This window comes from Balaenoptera physalus, assembly GCF_965194825.1.
Source record: "Balaenoptera physalus genome assembly, chromosome: 7".
Taxonomy (NCBI): domain Eukaryota; kingdom Metazoa; phylum Chordata; class Mammalia; order Artiodactyla; family Balaenopteridae; genus Balaenoptera; species Balaenoptera physalus.
The window spans coordinates 9229195-9245872 of NC_138886.1; the positions used below are offsets into that span (position 1 = coordinate 9229195).

The 16678-nt window shown below is 48.3% G+C and overlaps 1 protein-coding gene across 4 annotated transcripts in view; it reads right to left on the minus strand.

Annotated features, from left to right (window-relative positions):
- Positions 1-16678, minus strand: part of MVB12B (multivesicular body subunit 12B) — a 185669-nt gene that overhangs the window by 42679 nt on the left and 126312 nt on the right. The window lies entirely within an intron of this gene.

Genomic DNA, 16678 nt, shown 5'->3' on the forward strand with positions numbered 1-16678 from the left:
GGACATGGGAAGGCCCAAGCCAGCAGTTCGGTGGCCTATTTTGCGGAATGCCCTCCTTTTTCAGGTGGAGACACGTGGGTCAGAGTCTCATGATTTTCACAGGGACATTTCCAGCAAGGCGGCCACAAAGCCAGAGCTCAAGCCAGGTTGCCTGAGGCCCCAGGGCACCTCCGCCCAGGTCCCGACTTGTTAGGCAGTGAGTGCCGGCCCCACCCGGCAGTCAGGGCCTCGTTTTGCCCTGTCAGGAGGTCTGAGCAGAGCCACAGTGAGCAACCGTGGCTCGATGGAATTCTGCCAGGTTTAGAGGTTGTGAGGTGTATCACAGATTCATCTGGGGGACTGCTAGGGGGCCCTCAAAGAGACAGAGCCGCTGAGATGGAGCTGCATGAGATCACAGATGCCACAGGCAAGGGAAAAAACAGTGGTTTCAATAGGAGCCCCAGATGGAAAGTCCAGGCAGATAATCTCAATCGTAGGGTCACTGCTTCTCAACCAGGGCACCTTCACTCAGGAAGCCGACCACAGGGGCCCTCTCTTTGGAGAGCAATCGCACCCTTCGAGATGACCAGTAGCACCGCCATGGGAGACATGCTGGTCCAGACGGGGGAAGCAGGGAGGGTGGGCACCGGCGAGCCCGGCCTTTGTTAGTGCTTTAAAGACAGTGCCTTCAGAGCTGGCCCCATACTCCAGAGGAGGCATCCTCTCTCTCCAAACCACAGGTTCTCGGACTTACAGGTGTGTCAGAATGGCCGGGGATGCTCGTTAAAAATGTGAATCCCTAGCTCCAAACCTCCAGAGACGGGCTCAGGAACTTAGGGACAATGGCACCAGGAGAAACTCCGCTCTGTGCTTAGAGCCAGAGAGCGCTTCACTGAGGGTCTCATGGACCAAACGGCTACGAAGGTCTCATGGGTGCAGCTCCGTGAAGCTTTTCTGCACAAGCAGGGCTCTCTGTTATCTGTAAGGACTAACCATGGCAGGGAAGGCAGCACCGTAGCACCGGTCACAGCTGTCATTTGGTGAAAGCCTTGGACTTAGTGCCAGGCACTCTGCTCCACCCTTTCCCGGTCACAACCCTGCCAGGCGGATGCGATCACCCTGTCCTATGTCCGCCAGAGGCAAGGGAGCCGTGCTTCCAGTCGAAAGGGAAGCCAGCACTGTAACCCACGTCTGTCTAGCTCAGGAGGCCGGGCTCTCGACACGCCTACAGAATTTGGTGTCAAGAAACACCAGTGCCAAAGTACAACCAGGGACTCTACTCACTAATGGATTATTCCCTATGCTGTAACCTAACCCTGGATTTCTCTTCGGTCCAGACCCTTTGTGGACTGAGCCTCTAAAACTCACAAGGGAAAAGGAACCTAGAAAGGTCCTTGGTTTTCCTGGCTCTACATCTGTAGTGAGGTTTCTGAGTACTCAGGTTTCTATGGCTTTTACCTTCACTAGTAGGTAAAAAAGATTCACTTAGCTTGTGACTGTCTTTCTAGAATCCAGACAGAAGGCTTCTCTCTCTCTCCCTCTCTCTCTCCCTCCCTCTCTCTCTCCCTCCCTCTCTCCCTCTCCCCCCTCCCCCTCTCTGCCCCCTCCCCCTCCCTCCCTCCCTCGCTCTCTCTCTCCTTCTCCCTCTCTCTCCCTCTCTCTCTCCCTCTCCCTGTCTCTCTCTGTCCCCCTCTCCCCCTACCCATCTCTCTCTCTCCCCCCCTCCCTCTCTCCCTCCCTCTCTCTCTCCTTCTCTCTCTCTCCCCCTCTCCCTCCCTCTCCCCCTCTCTCCCTCTCTCTCCCCCTCCCTCTCTCTCTCCCCCCCTCTATCCGTCTCTCCCTCTCTCTCCTTCTCTCCCTCCTTCTCTCTCTCCCTCCCTCCCTTTCTCTCCCTCTCTCCCTCCCTCCCTCTCTCTCTCCCCCTCTCCCTCCCTCTCTCTCCCTCTCTTTCCCTCTCTCTCTCTTTCCCTCTCTCTCTCTCTCCATCTCTCCCTCTCTCTCTCCCTCTCTCTCTCCCCCTCCCCCTCCCTCTCTCTCCCTCCCTCCCCCTCCCCCGCCTCAAACTCAAATTGAACTCTTCACATTTTGAAGCTGAGGAACACATTTCTCACTTGTACCGGATTCTTGAGTTTCCTTCCTAAACCTTTCTGTGCTTCTCTGAGTGATGACTTCCAGCCACTTGAAAATCTGCCCTGGATTTTTTAAAGGGACCCTTTGGTCAGAACAAAGTGTGAAAGTCCACATTTCAATGGGAGCAAACAGCTCAAAAAGACACACCTAAGTGACTTCTCCACCAGGAGGCTTTCAGGGCTGCTGCAGTAACTTGGGAGGAAAAGCTGCATGCCAGGAGCACGGAACCATCGAGAAAGGCAGGTCAGTAGGAAACCAGGGGCCTGTCCTTAAAAATACTTTCCTTAAAGCCCCAGGGGAAGGGGAATATTACATGAATTAAAAAAGAAAAAAAAAGACCAGACCCCTCGGGGGAACAGAAACCCTGCAGGTGGGCACAGCTCTAGGCCCGTGGGGAGGGAGGGCTCGGCTGGGCCGGGGAGCACGGACACCACAGTCCTGAGCAGCCCTGGTGGACACCGGTGGTGCCTTGCAACTCTCCTCTGGGCCGCATGCCCATGATTTCCTTTAGCCTAGTCTCCACCCTGTGCCCGTGAGGCTGACCCTGTCCCAGTTTCGCCATGACGACACCGGGCTCAGAGAGGTTTACTGGCTTGCTCAGTGCGACTCAGCGGGCCGGTAACAAAACCGGGTGTTGAATATGGGTCTCCCGACTACTATGTAATCATTTATTGGGTCAGTGGAAAAACCATTTGAGCAGAGGCCTGGAACAGATCCCAGAACCCAAAGTCAAAGGCTGCCTCTTGATGAGAGAAAGTTCAGGGCTGCTGGTCTAGCGGCTCTGGGGGCTCCGAGGACACGGGCCATTCACAGTCTGCTCAGTCCTTACTGTGAAAGAGTTTCCAAATTGTCTTCTGACAGACACACTTTGAAAGCACACCTTTTCCACTCGTTTTTATTGTTTAGTTTTTGGCAGAGAGCAAAGCCGCGTGCTGACTGGGGCCCTTAGCTTGATGCCGTCCAGGCTGCCGGACAAGCACCAACCTGTGATTTCATTTTCACGGAGGGTTGTGAAAACACCAGGTGGCTTTAACTGTTCTGCCTGGGGTCCCCAGTGGCCGGGGGTGAGGGGTGCCCCTCCAGCACACCTCCTCTCCCCTCTGGAGTGAGAGGGGACACTTCCCCCTTTCTGGGGTCATGTGCAGTGTGATCGGAAGTAGAGGAGGCAGAAAGGGGAGCTGTCCTTGACCCTGAAACGGCCTCCCCTTCAGTACTCGGTATTTGCGGTGGCTGCTATGGGCGGAAACCATGCAGGCCGTGACGTGAAATAATCCGTCATTTTGCTAAAAGCACAACTGGAATTTCATGAGTGGGGCGTCTGGCCAGGAAGTAAGCCCGTCAGACACTCAGCACCTGAATTTCGGCCCAACTGGGATACTTCCCACTTTCCTCCTGCAAAAGCAGCAACTATCTATCTATCTATATTTATTTTTGGCTGCATTGGGTCTTCATTGCTGCGCGCGGGCTTTCTCTAGTTGCAGCGAGTGGGGGCTACTCTTCGTTGCGGTGCGTGGGCTTCTCATCGCGGTGGCTTCTCTTGTTGCGGAGCACGGGCTCTAGGCGCGTGGGCTTCAGTAGTTGCAGCACGTGGGCTCAGTAGTTGTGGCTCGCGGGCTCTAGAGCGCAGGCTCAGTAGTTGTGGCACATGGGCTTAGTCGCTCCGCGGCATGTGGGATCTTCCCAGACCAGGGCTCAAACCCGTGTCCCCTGCATCGGCAGGCGGATTCCTAACCGCTGCGCCACCAGGGAAGTCCCCAAAGCAGTAACTTTCTTGAATTTTCTTCATTTTAAAAAACTGAGCCCCACAAAGAGCCACCTGCTGCTGCTGGTGCTGGAAGGGGGAGGGCGAGTCAAGAAGGTCTAAGGAAGTGAAGGGGCTTCTTGGAGGGTGAGGAGAGGAGTCCGGGTTTAATCACAGAGTGGGCTGGGGAGGTGGGGCAAGGGCGCAGCTGGACTCCGGCGCCGCCAGGCGCTGACCACGTGAGGATATTCACAGAAAGTACAGATTCTCAAAGGTGGTTCAGGAGCTTTAAAGCAGGGACCCGGGAACACTTCCAAGACTAAAGGCAGCTTGAGAGTTTTTGGAGGCCTGTCTCTTGCGTATTTTACAAAGGGAAGCCGGAGAGGGAACTGTGGGCAGAGGAGGCTGCTGGTGATGGCATCACCACCTGGCTTCAGGGCTGAGGAGAAACAGTGGTGCAGGTGAAACTGGCCTCTGTTATAAGCAAATGCCGTCCCAGACCCGATATCCTGGAGCAAAGGAAGCTTCCGGGTTCCATGTGGCCTAAGAACAACTGCTCTTTGGGCTCCACAGCTGTCTTTATTTTTATTTATTTATTGTTTTTTGGCCGCGCTGTGTAGCTTGCGGTATCTTAGTTCCCTGACCAGGGATTGAACCCAGGCCCTGGCAGTGAAATCGCCAAGTCCTAACCACTGGACCACCAGGGAACTCCCTCTGCAGCTGTCTTTAGATTCACGCCATCATTTTGAACATCCTGAGCTGGGGCGCGGGAAGGGGCAAAATGGGAACCTGGGCCAAGTACACCGACAGCCTGATTAGCAAAAGCCTGCGTCTTGGCCCAATTCTTTTTTACATAAACAAAACCCACATTTAAAATTATTATTAATGGTGATGTAATATATGGAGGAATTTCCTTAAATGACAAAATTTATTTTAAAACCTTTATAAATGATGTCAGTTTTTATTCATAGAATCGTTAGTTCTAAAGGTTCACCAACACACTTCACTTCTACATTACTAGATTTTGTGGGAGAAATTATGTGCTAAAGAGCTGTTTTTAAATTTGGGCATTTGGGAATGTCTTGGGGAATCGTCCCATGAAAACATTTATGGTCTAATTACTGTATTCAGACGAGATGTTCAAGATGACCTATCAAAGTTCACTAGTCTAGAATCACCCATGACAACAAAAACACAACATGGAGCATTAGAAGCACAAAAATCCACCCTCACCCCAATTATTTAGTTGGGTCTTTGTGGGGCTAAAGCATGCAGGGGTTAAAATCAACCATGCCCACACCCCTGGCCACCGCAAACTTACCCCTGCTCTTAGATGGGAAATCCCTTTGGCCATGACCAGGGCCATCACCCCTCTTGCCCAGCACTGGACACTGTGGCTGTCTCAGTTACCGAGACTGGGGTTCATGGGAGGGCCGAGAGCCGTGAACAGTGCCCAAATACAAAATATTTCTTCCAGTAATAAAAAAAAAAAAAATCAATTTTGTCCCATGGGGCTCTAGCTGAACAGAAATCAGCCTGGGGGACGCTGGGAAGAGGCTGGGGCGATGCGCTACATGGTGGTGAGGTAGCTGGTATAACATTTAAGGGAACAAAGTGGCGGTGGTCTCAGAACCTTTGTAGTTAAGAGAACCGAGGGGCAGACAAACACATTTTAACAGCCAAACTCCTCCTTTCACATATGTGTAAAACCTCTGGAATTTCATAGGAAAAACTATTTCAAAAGTAATCTTTGAAGTCTGAAAATAAAAGCAGAAAGGCAACGTCTCGGTATAGAAAGATGGCTTCAAACTACTGAAGGCACCAAGGGAAGGCGCTAATGGGCGGCGAGTCACACCAGATCAGAGCTACACGCTTGCATGTTTGTCTCCGGATGCTTGCCTTGGTTGTACTGCATCTCCTCCTGGCTTAGCTTTTCCGTGATGGGACAAGAGACATTTGTTTTCTCTATCTCGCTTTGCCCTCTCGGGGCCTGGATGGTGACTGGGTTGGTAATGCTGATGTTCCAGAGAGAAGGCAGGGCCAGGTGTGCACGTGTGTGTGTACATGCGTGTGTGCGCATATGTGCACACGTGTGTGGATGAGAAAGTGGCACAGCGAGAAGAAAGAAACCACTCGAACCTCACAGGTGTGACTACCGACCTCTTCCACGAAGCCCCGGGCACACACAGGGCCAGTGATGTTGGCAACCCAGTTCCTTCATAGTCCGCAGGGACGAAGAGGAAACTGTCACGGAAATTTCCAACAGTAGAGTTGACAATAAAACTCCAAACTTGAGAACGTGGCAGGGGCAAATGCGGATGGCCCTCAGGGTGTCTCTGCTGCCCTGGCCAGGTCCCTGGCCCGCCCCCACTCATCACCCCCCGCCGCTGCCCGCACCGTTCATGCACCAGGAAGTTCCCACCCCGTGGGCAGGGATGCCGAGGACCAGCTTGACCTGAGGAGGGCTCACAGGGAGGTGGCGCCTTCATGGGGTTTTGTGTACATGACACTGGCACAGGCAAAAATAGATGCTCAGTAAAAACCTGCTGCATTGAGGAAATCGGGATTCCATCCTTACGCATCTCACAGCTGACTGGGCACTTTAGCACATCTTCCTTGTGGTCTGTCCCACAATCCCCATTTGACAGAAGATGAGCTGAAGCTGGAAGGTGAGTGACTTGTCCTAGGAGCAGAGCTGCGACGCGAGTCCAGGGCTTTTAAAATGAAGCCACGCTGTCCTGCAGCCAACCCCCCGTCCCCCCGCCCAATGCTGGCAGGTCACTCATCCCAGAGAAAGAGCTGCACCATGGCCTGCAGAGAGGCCTGGAGTGCTACGTGCTTCACGGTGCTTTTATTTTGGCCTCAGTCGGCATCTACCCTTGAACTTCTCTTCCTTCCTCCCTCCTATGATATTTCAATTACTATTTCAATTATTATTGCAAGCACTTCAGCCAAAAAGCTCACCCCAACCCCAAATCACTGCACCCCAAACACACAGGTCTGAGAGAGCCCACGTGTGGTGGAAGAGGGTTCTGACAGCTCTGTCCTTCTCTGGTTGAAACCCTTTTCGCCTATTCACCAGCACAGAGGCTGACAGCTCCCCTGTTATTTCCAGCAATATTTGGAATAGAACCAAATTTCCAGGACAGCCAAACAACCTGGAGGCCCTGTGAAATTTGTTACTGCGGTTGTCCCCAAATCACCACACAGACTGTGCTCCGTGGGGGACACGTCTCCCCAGCCCCAGGCCCACGTGCACAGCAGAGCCGTGCCGCCTCCTGAGGGAGAGCCCCCGGCCAGGGCAGGGCCGCCTTCTCTGCCTTTTACGGCCCAGAATCAAGCAGAGTGACTGGTGGGGAGCAGAGCTTCAGGGTTTAATAAACAACTGGCTGAAAGGCCTACACCCAACACCAGGAACAATGCAAATTCTACTCGAGAGCCCCGGTCGTGTGTAGGTGTGCACCTGCGCGTATGCATGTGGCCACACGAGCATGAAGCATACAGCGTACGTCTGTACGGGCACACACGACATGAAGACCCTCCCGGGCACTCCGTAACCTCTCTCCTTCCTTCATCTTGCAGAGGAAAACAAGGCACCTCATTTCGAACGTCTGCCCAAGGCTTTGACGAGCTGCCCTGCTCCCCCGTGCACAGGGGCTGAGGGAACGGGGTTTCCTGTACAAACCGTCACACGAGCGGTAAGCGGGTCCGAGGAGTGAGGCAGTGGGACTCTCATCACCGCCAAGCCCGGGACATTCCCGGTGGCCCCAGTCAGCCAGCCGGCCTGGAATTTACACAGAGACTCCGCAAACAGCTCGGGACCATCACACGGCTCACCTAAGTTGCTTTTCACTGCTTACCTGTGACCAGAGGCTGTGAGTTCCGGGGCATCTTTAAAGTTAAATCAGAAAGACAGATACATCAGGTATCTGTGCATAAATCAGGTGCATCCTGGGCACCCAGCCAGGCCCTGAGCGTTTTCTCCTCCCGCCTCTGGAAGGCAGGGACGAGGGCAGTCCCACCTCGACCTCCCCGCCCTCGCTTCTCTGAGAGCCCTGCTGTGGCCTGGCGCCCGGCCGCCTTCCAGAGAAGGACCTACAGGTGCAGCCAGCCCTCAGGGTCATCCCCTCAGCAGGGGCCCACCGTGCGTCCCCGACGGCTCCTCCGCCTGAAAGGGTCCTGAGCCGCCTCCTCGCTGCCGCCCGCGGCCCCCTCTCTGCTCCTGCTGCGGGCCAGGCCATTTACCTCGTTGAATCCTCACTGCATTCTCTGAGGAGGCTTTTCGTGCCTCCATTTCTGTTTCTACAGCTGAGGAAACTGAGGCCCAGATGGTGAGGGGCCTGCCTCCTGATCACGGTCTGGGGTGAAAGGCAGAGCTGGGGGAGACTCGACTCCTGCCCTTCCAGTGATGCGAAGATGTCACCAGCGAGGAGCTAGGCCACAACCTGGGGTGGAACAAAGGCCTGATGGTCCAGACGCCCCTGCCTTAGTGTCTCACATTTCAGGATGAGGGGAGCGGCTGGTCTGCACCCACAGGCAGCTGCCCTGGTGACCTTAGTCCCGGGTGCCAGCCCCGAGTAAGGGGCAAGTGCCCTTTCAGCCTCCACCACACACTGGCCACTGGAGTGTGGCGACTGAGCAGCTGCTGGACCAGCCTGCCTGAGCTGTGTGACTATGGGTAAGTTAACTAAGCTCTCTGTGCTTTCATTTCTGCATCTGTAAGCTGGGATTAATGATACCTACACCCCTTAGGGCTGTTACGAGTATAGAAATGGTTTAGGTAAAGCACTCAGAATAGGGGCCGACACTTCATAAATGCTAGGTTAAGTATTTGTTCCTGTTATTATTATTCACTTCCCAAACATGAAAGAAAATGACCAACGTCTATTCTGGAAATGCTCCGTCGCTGTGCCCTCCCCCCAACCTACAAAAACCAGTTTCCTGTAAATAATCCTCACACAGGGAGGGAATAGGACAGGGAGGGGGGCGTCCCTGATCCACGAGGCTGCTGTGACATGACAAATAAGCTGCAGGCTGACAATGTCTCCAAGACATATTGGAGTTTACTTTGTCGTTTGGGCTTGCCATCTGTGCCACCCCGCCGGGGGCCGGCTTCCCAGGCTGCTCTGGGAGCACGCGGGAGAGTCCACCAGTCCCTGGACAGATCTGCAAGCTCAGCAGGCCATCAGTTAGGCTGCCTAATGAGAGGAAATGGAATTTCCCCACCACCTCCCTGGGAGCCAGGCCTTCCTTCCCAGGGAGGGCCTGGGGTCCTGGCTCTACACAAGGCAGGTAACCTGCAGTGCTCACCACCTCGTGAGCCTCCCTGCCTGGGCCGCTCTGCTGCCGCTGTGCTGTGGCGCAGGTTGTCAGCCGCAGGGGAGACCAAAAGGCGGTGTGAACTTGACCGCAGAGCCCTCGCAGTCAAAGCTATAAACATCAGGAGGCTGGGGGTACAAAGACTGACAAGGCCAAGCACTTTCCTCATGGAGTATCCAGTCTAGGAAACGAGAAAGAAACCTGAAACCAGGAGGAGATGGTGAAAGGCTGCGACGGAATTCTGCAGAAGGCACCATGAATGCACCCTGGGGCACTGCCGTGATTTACTGTCTGACCTTGGGAAACCCACTAACTTCTCTGAACCTCTGTGCCTCATTTATAAAATGGGAATAACAGTTAAATAAATTCCTGTAGGAAAGCAATTTCATTCAATGAATATTATTATTCCTGAAACCAAACAGAAGCGTGTCGCTTGCTCCTTCGTGGGACGGCTGGTCCAAGGAGGAGAGGAGCCAGCCCTTCTCAGTGTGGGCGACGAAACAGCAGTCATCCCAGCCCGGGCGCAGCTGCCCACAGGGCTCAGGGCTTACTGGGCCCAGGCCAGGCCCTCCAGGTTCAGAAAATTCTGGGGTCTCCGGGCAGGAAAGATAGGAAGTGTCTAAATCTGCCCCAGTTACAGGCTCTCCTTACTCTTAACCATGAAGGATGAGCCTCTGCCTTCCTGTGGGAATGAGCCTGAGCAGGGAGGCGCTGGGGCACATCCACTCTCATCCGAAACCACGCTAATGACAGGAAGCCAGGGAGGCCGTGCCTGTCTGTCAGACACCCAGCCTGAGAGAGAGGGCCCGCGGCTCTCTGGGGCCGTCCCCACCTGCCAGGCTCACTCTGGACGTGGCGCTGTGTGCCTGTGGCCACCGAACCTTCTTCAATGACACATCCACAAGCTGATGAACACGTCTGATTCCCAGCGTGTGATTCGAACGTTTCCGGTGGTGGGTCACAGCAGTGTGGTAGGCGGTACACTCTGAGCACCTGCCCACCGTCCCCAGGGTCTGCCAGGCACTGTGTGTGTCACCTACCACACCTGGCCCCCAGGCTGGGCCCTCAGGAGTTTCCCAGTGACTGCTTGCTGAATGAGTGGATGGCTTCGTGAATTCTCACGGCCCCAGTGTGACACGGGTGCAGGGAGCCCTGCGAGCCTGAATGAGAGCAGCTGCAAGTTACTGGACGGCGGGGGTCTCCAAAGCGCCCGCGCTCTCCCCTACCCAGCCCCTGCCCCGCGCCTGGTATTCTTGTGTGTGTCCCTGGAGTATTGCCAGGGAATGTGCAAGGCTTCAATAGCACTTCCGATGATCAAAGTTTTAGAGTAAGGGTCTTAAAGTAATTTTTGAAAGATGAAATAGTTGGTGTTTCACGATTGCTCTCTAAGCACAGAATAGCCAGTAGCAGCAATCAGCCCCTTTAGTAACAAGGTAACTATGTGGCAAAGAAAGACTGAGCAGGGCTAGACTTGGTACCGTGTGCCAGGGTCGGGAGACTCCAAGACCAGAGTTCCTGTCCGCAAGCAGTGGACGAAGCCGATGCAGGGCAGCTGGCGTGCACGTGAAGGACACTTGAGAGACTGTGCTCACGCCTGGGTACAAAGGTGGGCTGGATGCACTTGTAGAAGGAGCCAGGGGGCAACAGCAGTCACCAGGGATAAATGGCTTCTGGGAAGAGCTGGGGCTAGGGTGCAGGGCAGGGGCTGGTGAGGATGTGGAGGGGACGGGAAGGCTCTCTGGGGCAGGAGGAAGCCCAAAGCAAGGCCCCTGTGGGCAGCACCCTGCGGAGCCTTACCGGCCAGAGCAGAGGGAAGAGTGACCAAGCCCACAGCCTCAGGGCCCGTGCTAAGAACTCGAGAGCCAACGTGGGACAAGAACATTATAGAACTTAAGGCCCCAAACACAAACTGGAACAAAAAGGGGGAATTTTATTTTGATGAAAGGTAAGATACACAACCATAAACCTTCACGGCCTGAATAACACTACTTTGAAAAAAACAAAACCGATGATCGAAATGATAATGACACAAGAAGAAATTTAAAAAACAATAAACGCTACTGTCTTTGGTCAAACACGATGGATGGATGTATATATGCATATGGATATGGGTCCATTCTTCCTATTTGATCAAAGAACGGTAGTGTGTATGTCAAACACTGTGCCTCACAGAAAGAAGACATAGTTTCAAGTGACAATGGAACATTTACTAAAACTGTTCATGTACTAGAGGACAAAGAAAGACCCAATAAATGTGAAAAAATAAAAAAATTATAGAGGTCATATTCTCTGACCACCATGCAATAAAATTAGAAATTAATTAAACAAAATCCCAATCACTCAGAAAAAAAGTTTTCTATCATTTAAGTCAAAGAGGCAATCAAAACTAAAATTATTATGTATTTATAAATGTGACTACTATATATCAGACTACCATCAAAGCAATACACAAGAATATTTACATAGCTTTAAATACTTTTTACAAAAAATCAAAAAGAACTGAAAACAAATGAGGTGACCTTTCAACCCAAGAAGCTATAAAAAACCCAGAATAGGCCATAAGAAAGTAGAAAAAAAGGAACTAATAAAGATAAAACTAAATGATGAAATGTAAAGCAAAATCCTAATGCCTTTACAAGCAAATAAAAAACTGGTTACTTGAAAAGATAAATAAAACAAGTCTTTAGTAAGGATAATTAAGAAAAAGGAAGAAAAAAGCCCATTTGTGATATATACTACCACAGGTATGTTACTTTTAAAATCAAAATAAACTCTTAGGTGCAATTTTGTACCACCAAACTTTAACATTTAGGTGAAAGGGCTGATTTTTCTTTCAAAGAAAATGTAAATAACAAAACTGACCAAAAAAAGCAGAAAGCCTGAAAAAAAATCACTGTGAAAGAAAATGAAATTGTTGTCCTTCCTCCCAAAGCACCCCTAGCTCCCCCAAATGCTGCCAACTCCATTTAGTTTTTACAGGGTATTGTTTTTTCATTTTCTTTTTGCCCCCAAGAACAGAAATTAAAATATTTTAAAAATATTCTTTTATTTGAAAGAAAAAACTGATTCTTAGATCACTCAAAAATATCTTAATAATCATTAAACCCAACCTCACATATAAAATACCAAAATCCTAACTTAAATAACAGCAGCTCAAATCTAGTACCATAAAGAATAATGCACCATAGTAAAGTAAGATTTATTTCAGAAATATAGCAATAATTTTCTAAATGCTATATCATCAAAATAAAAGGATTCATATCAATAAATTAAACAAGTATGAATACAATAAAACATTGATAGATTCTGAAGTTATTTTTATATGAACTTGAAATTAGCATCTGAATTAAAAAACAAAAACAAAAACTGGGACTTCCCTGGCATTCCAGGGGTTAAGACTCCGCACTTGCAATGCAGGGGGTGCAGGTTCAATCCTTGGTCATGGAACTAAGATCCCACATGTCGCCGTGCGGTGAGGCCAACAAAAAAACCCCCCAAACAAAAAACAAACGAAAAGTTAAAAAAAAAAACCTCCCAGGAAAATAGAAGTAGAAGAATCATTCCTTTAGTATGATCAAACTCTCTTTCTTAAATTACTAGCCTACCTTAAACCTGACTGCAGGACACTAGAAACATCTTAATTGAGGTCGGGAACCAGATAAGAATGCAAGCTATTGTTACTATCATTTGCTGCTTTGGATATTCTGGCCAATAATATAAAGCAAGAAAGAGAAATGAGGTATAAATATTATTGAAGAGACAAAATCATATTTGCAGATGACGTTGTCTACAGAGAAAACCCAAGTAACCAGTTGGAAGCTACTGGAAATAACAAGCAAACAGAGAGGTGGCCAGTTACAAAATGAATATTCAAAAACCAACAGTAGCTTTTAAAATATATATAAGCAATCCCCAGTTAAAACATAATGGGCAAAGCAACAACAACAAATTTAAAACCTAGGAATTAGATAATCAGGAAGAAAACTATAATACTTTATTGCATGATATAAAAGAACATTTGAATGGATGGAGTGTCATATTACGTTTCTAGAAGGAAAGATCAAGTATTTTAAAGATGATCATTCTCCCCAAATTAAGTTACAATTTCAATATTTTCTCAGTCAAAATCTTGAAAGTATTTTCCTTGGAACTTAAAGTGATTCCAAATGTCAACTGGGTAAAAAATTGAGATAAAATTACCAGGAACATTTTGAAAATCAACTACAAAGAATAATAAGACAAGATATCAAAACATACACATGTATAATACTTAGAGGTGTGATTCTCTCATTAGAATATGCATTCAAGCCAATGGAACAGGACATAAGCCACAAAATATATCATAGTAAACAACAGGAGGTTAATATAAGATTGTTTTCAAGTAAGTTGGTAAAACAAGATTATTTAATAAGTAGCACCGGGACAATGATAAATAATTTGGGAAAACATAGTTAGATCCTTATCTCATGTCATATATCAAGTTATAGAAGAAGTTCAGATTTAAATGTTAAAGAAAAGGAAGGTACCAGAATATATCATGAGATAGAGAAGGTCCTTCTAAAATGTGATGGGCAAAGGCACAACAAATAAAGGAAAAGCAAAATTAAAGGTCAAACCACAAACTGGAAAAAGGCAGTAGTAACATGAGAGCATGTCCTTAAAGACCCTGTCCTTAGGGAGCTGCTGCCAACTCAATAAGCAAAAGCCAGACTTCAACAGAAGAGAGGGAGGGCGGGTACAGGAAAAGACTGGAGGGATCCAGGGGGCCAAGCCACATGGGGAACAGCCCGCTCACTATCTCACCTTCCAAATTGATAAGGAGTTGGGAAAACAACAGCCAGTTGGTAAAGGCTTCAGGGATAGCAAGGCTTAGGTGGAAGTGTAAATGGATTCAACCATTTTGGTGGGCAATCTGTCATTACGCATCAAAATGTTTAAAAATGCACACTTAACCTAAGGAACAAAGACTTATCTAAAGGAATGCTCACCAAAGTATAACTTTGAGAAGTGAAGACAAGAGAAGTATCCAGTCACAGAGGACTGGTTAGAAAAAGTGCACTGGATCCATGAGGAAGACCGTGCAAACGTTCAATTCGCCCTGAGGAAGGCTCTGGAAATGATGAGTAAAAAGGAGCGGGTCTCCAGATGGAGCGGACATTCTAAGGAATAAAAAGGAGCTGCTGATACATTCAACAACGAATCTCAAAAACATTACACCGAGTGACAACAGAACTACACACTGTATGATTCCATTTATGGTACATGAAACACATGAGTGACTGCCAGGGACTTGGGGGGAGGTGCAGGAAATGACTGGAAACAGGAAAAAGAGAACCTTGGGGGGTAATGGAAAAATTCTATATCTTACTTCTGGTGGTAGTTACATGACATTTATCATGTGATTTGACATTTGTCAAAATTCATTAACTGTACACATTATAGTTTTAATAAATACACAATAAAATTAAGGGTGAATTTTATTGTATGTAAATTATACCTCAATAAATCTAACATAAAAACCCATAATGGATGGTTAGGTAGGAATATACTTTTATATATAAATATATATGATATATACCCTAAAATAATTGTTTCTCTGGATAACGGGATTATGAGTGATACTTATCTTCTTCCCTATGCTTTTATATATTTTCCAACTTTTCTACTTTTATAAATCAGAAAAGTTTGTGTCTATTTTGATAAAAAATATCAATGAACTGTTCTGTCTAGCAACAAACTTTTTCTTAGGTTCTTATAGGAACCGCTGAGTCCCACCAGCCCTGAGGCAGAACTTTCTGGAGCACCTCTGCTCCAGTCCCTGCAGGTGCCTGGCTCCCAACAGGTGCTCAGAAGGGGTGGTGGGAGGGCCGAGCATCAAGAAGGACCACCTGGCTCAAGAGCTTCATTTTGCAGCTGGGAAAACTGAACCCCAGGCAAAGGAAGCGACTTCCTCAAGTTTGGAAGTGGTCAAAATGAGCCTTAAATCCCAGAAGGCGGTGCTATTTCCGCCACACTGGGACACCTGTGAAAATCCCTGAGTGAATCCCTAACCATCCCAGGAGAATTCACGCTCCTGATGAGCTGAAGATAAGCAGCAGACACTCTAGGCCAATGTTTCCCACACTTCAGGAAACAGTATCTCATGTCCCAGATTCACTTATTTTTTTCCAGTATTATTACTGACTTTATATTTTTCTTTACACCTGAAAACTCACTTAAAATTTTTTTAAATTAAAAAAATGTTATTTTATTTTTATCATTTTAAATTTAATTTTTCTGAACTACTTTTTAAAACTCAAAGTTACCATTCCTGGGTGTGTGTTCCCACTTCCCTGTGAGAGGTGGGAGGTCAGGGCCTCCTGGGGAGGAGGATGGCTGGACGCCTTGCCATGTCTGACCAGGGGCTTTCGGAGCCACTGGGTGTTTCTTCCAGGTCTCCTGCTCTTCCCCTCTACTCTGAGAACAGCATGTTGCAGATGGGAGCTGCTCCTTCATCCTGGGTCCCAGAAAGAGATGACATATGGAGCATTAACCTGCAGTCACCAACTTGGAACTTGAGTGACATACAAAATGGTGGTATGGTAAGCCACTAAGGTTTGGGGGGTTGTTTGCTGACTGCAACATTACCCAGCAAAGACTGATTAATACACCTGCTTTAATCTTATTCTCAACAATACTATCTGTTGATATGCTACTATGGTTGAAATAAAATAATTTTAAAGGCCATCCGCATCTCACACTCCCTCACGGGCATGCACCCCATCTTCTGGGAAACACTGCTACAGCCTGAGGAGGGAGTAGATGGGTACCAGAGGAGATCTGGATAAAGAAGCAGCTCTGAAGGGAGGAGACTCTAGGAATACACAGATAAAATTCAGAAAGCCCTGAATTTTCCCCTGCGAACTGTAAGCTGCACCATCAACTTCGTAATTCACTACGCTCATGTGTGTGTATAACTGTTTTAAGAGTACACATCAATTGTAAGACAGAGCCAATATTCAGAAATGTTAAAATATATAGGGAAAGTACATCTAAGATTCAAGGGATATTGGGAAGCATGGGGAAATCAGAGTCAAGGAGATGACTATATGGTCAGCTATTTCCCTAAGCAGTGAAGTGTCCTGGTTTAACCTTCCCACTCCTGATTCTTCTTAAAACAAAAACCACTCTGACCATCTAAATATAAAAGGTCCTTACCTACTCGACAATTATTTAGATACTCTGAATAATGGATACCATTTAGCTATCTAGAACTTTCACTCAGCTCTGTCATGTTCTAATCATTAATGGTCCAATTGCTTGGCTCAGGTAAATTACATTTGCATATGCAAATGATGTCTAAATACTCTGTACTATTAATGTTATCACTAATTACATAATAATAGTTACCAATTTCCACAGAGATCAAACTTACAGTTTTGTAGCTGTTAGGGAAATTGTGCTTTGTAATTAAGATAATCCTCATTTCCAGATGCTAATTAACTATATAATAATTAGTCTCATTCACTA